Source organism: Akebia trifoliata, chromosome 16, assembly GCF_017979445.1.
Source record: "Akebia trifoliata isolate Shusen 1 chromosome 16, ASM1797944v1, whole genome shotgun sequence".
NCBI classification, from domain to species: Eukaryota; Viridiplantae; Streptophyta; class Magnoliopsida; order Ranunculales; family Lardizabalaceae; genus Akebia; species Akebia trifoliata.
Window position 1 is genome coordinate 10,936,770 of NC_141390.1, and position 7,840 is coordinate 10,944,609.

At 33.4% G+C, this 7,840-nt stretch overlaps 1 non-coding gene across 1 annotated transcript; it reads left to right on the forward strand.

Moving 5' to 3' along the window:
* The first annotated feature begins 2,342 nt into the window (after positions 1 to 2,342).
* LOC147382563 (small nucleolar RNA snoR122) lies at positions 2,343 to 2,419 on the forward strand. Its single transcript, XR_015174128.1, has one exon. It is a non-coding gene; the product is annotated as a small nucleolar RNA snoR122 (small nucleolar RNA).
* The last annotated feature ends 5,421 nt before the right edge of the window (positions 2,420 to 7,840 follow it).

Sequence of the window (7,840 nt, forward strand, 5' to 3'; positions counted from 1 at the left end):
TTTGCACACACTTTACTCAACTCGTTTGAGGAAATCAATAATAGAACCCTTTTCAACCCATGAGAATGGGCTCTTAACCATTAGCCAATATTCTTCAAAACTAGATTCCCAAGACTAGATTTCTATAAGGATCATTTTTGTAATACCCTGACTTTTGATTCATATCTCGAGAAAAATAAATAGATGAATTTTGAGAAAATTTTGAAAATGGGACTTAAGGTAAAACTTTAAGATTTTTTTTTATCATTTTTAATGAAATCTAACCTCACCATTAGATTCAAAATGGCCGAAAAACATACTTTATTCTATAAGCATGCTCAAATGTGAGTTCGAATAGAAAAATTGCAAAATCCTTGATTTTTTTGTCGTACCAGACTAAAAAATGAATTTTTGTTAAAAGGAGAATTTATATAATCTGATTGCACCATTAGGCTCGCAAAAAAAATTATGGAAAACAGAGTATTTATTTGTTAGTTTTGAAAATTGAAAAGTTAAATTATCGTAAAAAATGAAACAACTTCGAAAATACTACGCACGTCCCAAGATTTTTATATATAAATAAAATTCTAAATTTCATTATTATTCATTATCTCTCCAAACTCGTCAACAACAACCAATGTTAAAGAAATTTTTTTTTCAATAGTTTAAATTTGATCTATGTCGTGAACAGGTTTCCATCGAAGCTTAGCGAAGAATGAAAAAATGTCTGCAACGTTGAACTCTACAAATCCTGTCCATTTTTTTTCTTTTTCTCTTCTCTTTCTTAGTATTTCATCAAAGATCAATTGTAAAACATACGGGGGTTTCGACCCTTCAACTTGTGATTTCATTGACTTAGAGTCTTTTTATCGTAAAAGGGAAAAATGATGATGTCATCAAGATCTTTAAAACCATCGAGTCCAATTAAAAACTTAGTCGTATTCACGTCATATATTTATAGGGTCATGATCAAGGGACATATGAAAAAACATATGTAAAAACACTGTAACATTAATAAAATTTCAAAATATGGGTTAGAAGTTTCGGATTGAGCTGATTTTTTGTGAGGACGATCTCTATGATGGGAAGATTATCCGAAAAAAAATCAGTCCAATCTGAAACTTCTAACCCCATTTAAAGTAATTTAGAATGTGGACTGTCGATTTTTTGCCAATTTTTCTTAATAATTTGTAAATCAGTTTTGATGGATTTAGAAGTTTCAGATTGAGCTAATTGTTTGTGAGGATGATCTTCTCATCATAGTGACCATCCTCGCAAAAAATCAGCTCAATCCAAAACCTCTAACCCATATTTTGAAAAATCATTATTTTTACATATGTTTTTTCATATGTCCCTTGAATATATATATATATATATATATATCTGGTGAGGTTCCTATGACCCCCATTACGACCCCCATCGCGACCCCGATGTCAGTCGTTCGATTCTCACGGCATCTACGGTCCAGATCAACCATTCGATTGTAAAATAACGAAAAGTCGTTATTTACAAACGCCTCCCCGTAAACAAAAACAAAAAATAGTTCTGATTTCTTCCAAACTCTCTTCCTCTTCGTCTTCTTCGTCCTTTTCAAACTCACATCTGCGACAACCCCCATTGTCGTCTTCCTCATCTCTCTCTTTCTCTAAGTCGTTGCGAAGAAATGAAGAGCTCGGCCGAACCCCAGCTCGACAGAAACCCAACTCGTCATCCCTCCCTTTGCTGGAAACGAAGACAGAACCTCCTCGAAGAAACCCAACTCGACTTCGTCCTCATCTCTTTCCCTCTTTCTCTCTCTCTCCAACGGAAACCCTAAGGTAAACTCTTAAATTTTTTTTTTTTAATGTATCGATTATGACGAATCATCGACAAATGTTGTTTTGAAAAATGCTTTGTTTCACTGATATTGAGTTATTGTTGTGTGTTTCATTTTTCATTAATTAATGGTCTATGGATATTGAGTTAATTGCATCGCTTCCCTTCCGATGGTATATATACGTATGGGTTTGTCTAGAATCAAAATATCCAAGTATCCACGAAATCAGAAACCCTTAATTACTTTTTATTTTAAATTTCTTCGGTTATTCTGAGTTTTATATATGTTTAATTGAAAATTTTACAATTCTTATGTGTTTAATTCGAAGAAATGGGTTCGAATGAAAATTCCTATGTGTGTTTTATTTTATTTTATTTATGATTGTTCATGTTCGGATCGGACACCAATTCAACTAAGAAATTCTTGAACAAATAGTGTTGTTTTTAGCCATTGTTTTGCTTGGGTTGTTTCTCAATCTTTGTTTTCCATTATTTATTATGTGGTCATGTTCATCCTATTAGGATTGCTTTTTTTCTTCTAAGATATCTGCCAATGATGTATAAAACTATGCACGTATTATCAGATTAACTATGATGATATGTTATTGTCACTACCACTAAGGCATATCTGCAATGAAATGGAGATTCACCCCTTAAAAAAATAAGTCATCATTGAGAATAAGTGAAAATTGAGATGCCAATAGAAATACACTCTCAAATTTTTTGTTTTGTTTTAGATTTGTATTTGTTAGATTTAAGATTTTATATGGGCCTAATCCTAATTGTAAATAACTGTTGAAGTTGTTTCAATGTGTTATAACACTTTGTAATGTTGAGAATAGGTAAAAGTTGGGGTGCCAATAGAAACACACTCTCATTATTTATTAGATTTAGGATTTTATATAAGCCTAATCCTAATTGTAAACAACTGCTAAAGTTGTTTCAATGTGTTATGACGCTTTGTAATGTTGAAATAATTAGTTGAACCAAGCTTTTGTAATGTTTGGATTGTGTGTTTTAATATTTAACTAGGGTGTGATAAATTATTTATGAAATTGGGGATGTAATAAGTAAATGTAGATCACTTACTCATTCATTACAAGTAGCCTTAGAGATTTGGTCATATTTTCTAAGGCTTTTCGGGGTAAGTTAACTAGCTATTTGACACACATGCCACTAATCCTTTTGAGGATTTTAGAAATGGCTTTTCATTTATTCTTTTAGATAGCTTCGAGTATCATTGATTTGAATGTAAGAAATATGAGTTGGCAACTCCTTTTGTATTATTATTTAGATGTTGAATAAATATAAATTTCAATATATATTAGTTAACCTCAACTGGGACTTTGTTAATTTGTTTAGATAATTCTTCATGGATGCGATTGACATTGACAAGTGTGGAAGTGTGCATGTGAATGAAAATGTAGGATAATCTTCGATTATGGAAGTAGATATTGGGGAACGTGTTGATTGCCTCAGTCCTAACAAAGATGTTCAAAAGTTAAATGCACCATATATTGGGATAGTTTTTTATTCAAGTGAGGAAGCAAAAAAAATACTATGAAGAATACGGACGTCAGGAAAGGTTTTGCATTCGTGTACGAAGTAGTTTAAGGACGTTAAGAGGTTCAAATGCGGTGACTGGGATAAGATATGTTTGCATACATGAAGGCAAACATACATCGAGGATAAAAGAAGATGCGATAACAGATGAGAATGAAAAGGGGAAGAAGAGAATTGTAAGAAATTGTTCTACTTTTAAATGTGGATGTGAAGCAACCATGCGTATTGTATTCGACCAACGTGTAGTAAAATGGAGAGTGTCGGTTGTCAACGATGATCATAATCACAAGGTTGTCACGCCATCGAGGAGAATAAAAATGAAGTCGAATCGAAATATGCTGAGCGTAGCTAAGGATCTAACAGAAACATTTCGTAATCAAAACATTCAAATTAATAAAGTTCCATCAATTTTTCGTGGAGATATGATCGGTTTTGATGATAGAGACTGTTACAATCACCTTCGAAATGTTAGGCGACAGGATTTGGAAAGAGGTGATGTACAATATGTACTTGAGTACTTTATTGAAAAACAGAATGAAAATCCATAATTTTTCTATGGGATACAATGTGATGAAGAAGGGAGAGTAGTTAATTTTTTTTGGGTGGATGCGAGGTCAAGATTGTCATATGAATATTTCGATGATGTGGTTACATTTGACACAACTTATAAGACAAATAAGTACAAAATGCCGTTTGTCCCGTTTACTGGAGTCAATCATCATTTTCAATCTATCCAATTTGGATGCGCTCTTCTAGGAGATGAGAGAGAAACTACTTTTGTATGGTTGTTCGAGATGTGGCTTAAAGCTATGAGGGGAAAACATCCAATTTCAATAATCACAGACCAGGATTTGGCAATGAGGAATGCAATTGCCAAAAATTTTCCCAACAGCCGTCATTGTCTATGTATTTGGCACATTCGGAAGAAATTTGTGGAGAAATTGTCTCATAAATACTTTGAAAATTCTACTTTCAGAAGTAAGATAGAAAAATGTATTTGGTCGACATATTCTGGGGAAGAGTTCGAAAAATAGTGGCATAATGTGATTCAGAAAAATGGATTAGAAGAAAATGAATGGTTGCAACACCTGTTTGAAATACGGAATCTTGGGTGCCTACGTATAATCGAACAACTTTTTTTGCTGGTATGAATACCACTGGGCGTAGCGAAAGCATCAATGCATTTTTTGATGGATTTGTTAATTCGACAACAAATCTCAGAGAATTTGTTGTGAAGTATGAAGAAGTTTTGAAGAATATTTTGAAAAAGGAAAGTGATGAAGATTATGAGACAGAGCACAAGTTTCGATGTGTCAATGACAATGACTTGTTTTTGAAACATGCAGCAACAGTTTATACGAGAAGTATATTTGAAAAATTAAAGGAAGAATGGGTCCGAGTTTTCCGATATAAAGTTGAAAGAAGGGAGATGGAAGAAGGAATTCAGATGTTCTTTGTGAAAACAAAGTTTGACGAGCCTGATGACTTTATTTTGAAAATAAATGTGGATACCTACGAGGGTACATGCGGGTGTAAAAAATTTGAGTTTCTTGGAATTGTTTGTCTGCATTTTTTTAAGGTGTTCACACATTTTGACATTGATGTTATACCATCACACTTTATTATTGAGAGATGGAGACAAGGGGCCAATAAATTTAGGGTGATGGATGTACAAGTAACAATTGATGGTTATAAACCTTGTGAAGCATTTAGATATGGTAATATGTGTAAACAGGCTACTACATTAGCCAGTTATGCATCATCTTCAATGAAAGCATACGCATTTTTCACGAATGCCGTAAATGATTTGTTGAAATAAATTTATGCAATTAAAATGGAAGAAATGACAGAAATTGTTGCTCAACCGAATGAAGAGGCACTTGAAAAAGGAAAATGTAACCTATCTCAGTTACTTTTAGACTCGAATGTCACGCAAACAAAGGGTAGAAAGAAGGATGACAAGGGAAAAGAAAAAGTTGATACTACGGGTAGGTTGAAAACAGTATTGAGTTGAGCCAACAAAAGAAGAAAAGAAAATGTGCATTCTGTCATAACCTTATACACGATAAGCGAATATGTCCTGTGAATCCAAATAGAAAGAAAAAAGATTGTATTCAAGGTAATTATAAGTATCTTTATAAACTAATGACTTGATTTAATGCATTTAATTGAATAAATTTTAAGTAATGTCTTATTTATTTATTTATGAATTTTTCCTCAGAAATTGATGATATACAAGAATTGGGCAAAGACATGGAGAGCGATCACGAGGCCTTTCATTTGGAATGAGGGTATGTTATGTTTGAATATATTCTCACTTAATGATTTTCTTAGTCTGTTGGAATATAATATATTCTCACTTACTGATTTTCTTAAGTTGCTCTTTTTGGTAATTCCTGAAAGTATGGTTAGTATTTTTTGATTGTTTATTGATTGATTTGATTACTAAATTTGCAGAATGTTATAATTGACCAGATACTAGAACCTGGAATACGGGTAACTGTTGCTATGGGTACCAAGATGCTGACATATATCTTTTCGATGATCTTTTTAGTGCTGTGGATGCTCACACGGGAACGTATTTGTTTAAGGTAACTCTTCTTTTTTTGACTTCTAATTCCTTGTTGTTTCGTTGAATTTGATTCTGAGTTGTTGTTCACTAATAACTGAGATTTTGGTTTTTTCATTTTCTTTTGAAACTATGTAGGTTTAGCTCATTGGGTATCCTTTCAATGAGACTATTGCTTTTTATTTTACTTTTTTTCCCCACTGTTTTGGTTAAATAAGCATTTAATCATCAAGGGATTCTTATTTGTGCAAAAGATATGTCTAGCTTGGAACGAGCATGAAGAAATGAATGATACTTCTTTAATTTTGGATTTTTCTAATGAATGATTCTTATTTGTGCAAAAGATATTTCTTCATTTTTTTGTTTGCAAGTATAATTGAGGTCCATTTGATGAATTTAAAAAATACTAGTAACAAACCACATAAGGTGCTTGTCTTGTTGAGTTTGCATTTAAGTAATGAGGTACAAAGTTCTCAAACAATGTTGCTGGGGTTTGTATTGTATCCTGAAATTAAAATGAAGAATAGTTGTTTCAGATCATCCTGTGTTGTATATCTGGCATATGCTGGTGCTTTAAGCTTTGTTCATTGGTTTCTTTATGTATAGTTCCCCCCAAGGCCAAATCATTTACAAAAGGTGTAGAACTACTAACATGAAGGCAATGGTGATTAAAGATAAAAACTGCACAAATGGTTCGTGGTTTCACTTGTGGCATATTGTTGGATATTGAAATCAAGGATATTAGTCATATAAAACTCAGTTTTCTTTCCTTATGGAAATGGCAACTTAACTAAGTTTGTAAGACACCTTTTTCCATATAATTCTTAGTTCTATAAATTTCTCTTTTTTCATATAATTCTATTAGAATTGGAGCATTTAAGATTTTAACATATTGGATATAGGTTGGAAAAGCATATTTTGAGCTAGTAGATTACTTAGAACCTAATCTGATTCAACCAAAAAGAAAAAGCGAGTTGAATACTGTAGGTACGAGCCTACGTAGGACTTCCTTGATTCGTTAGAGTCATGTGCACCTTCAACTGCTCCAGCACCCATTAATAACAATAGTGAAAAATGCTCGCTCTCACAGTGGGTTCTGCTTCTGCCCCACCAACAGGAATAAGGACGAAATGCAGATGTTTTAAGAGGTGTAGAGGGGTTGCAGCAGATGGGTTCCCGTCATTTCTTCCGAAGCAAGTGGAGAGAATCAGAGACCCATTTGCTCGAAAGTTGGCTAAAAGGATTAAAAGACTTCCTGTAAAGGTGTGTCATTTAATATGTATATATTTTCCCCTTCTTTGATGTTTTCTTTTGTTCTGAACTTTTTGTTATAATGGGTATCCTTCAATTGTTTGTTTGATGAAATTATAGTTGTGTGTGTGGGTGAGTGTGGCCTTTTTTTCTCATTGTAGGTGATAATTAGTAAATTTTCTTACGTTTCTGAGTTAGTTGGATTGATTTGAGAAATGGGAATTGAATTACTTTCATTTTAAGTTTTCCTCAAGCAATTTAATATTTTTTTGTAGGAAAAAAAATTCATTAAAGGAGTTTGAGATGGAGATGACTAACCAAAGCTAAATACAAGCCAGACTAACCAAAAGACCCATAACAAAGGAAACTACTCAGCTCTAATGTACAAAATACAAACCCAAATGCCTCAGCGAATTATGCTTTGGAGGGGTCTATTGCTATTGTTGGTGCAGCAGTTCAATGTTTGAGGGACAGTCTTGGAATAATTCAGAGTGCGAGTGAGATTGAAGAGTTGGCGGAAAAGGTGGAGAATTCTGGAGGGGTGTACTTTGTGCCAACTTTCAATGGACTATTTGCACCGTGGTGGTGTGATGATGCACGTGGGGTGTGTATTGGGATCACGAGGTTTACGAACAAGGCACACATTGCATGAGCTGTTCTTGA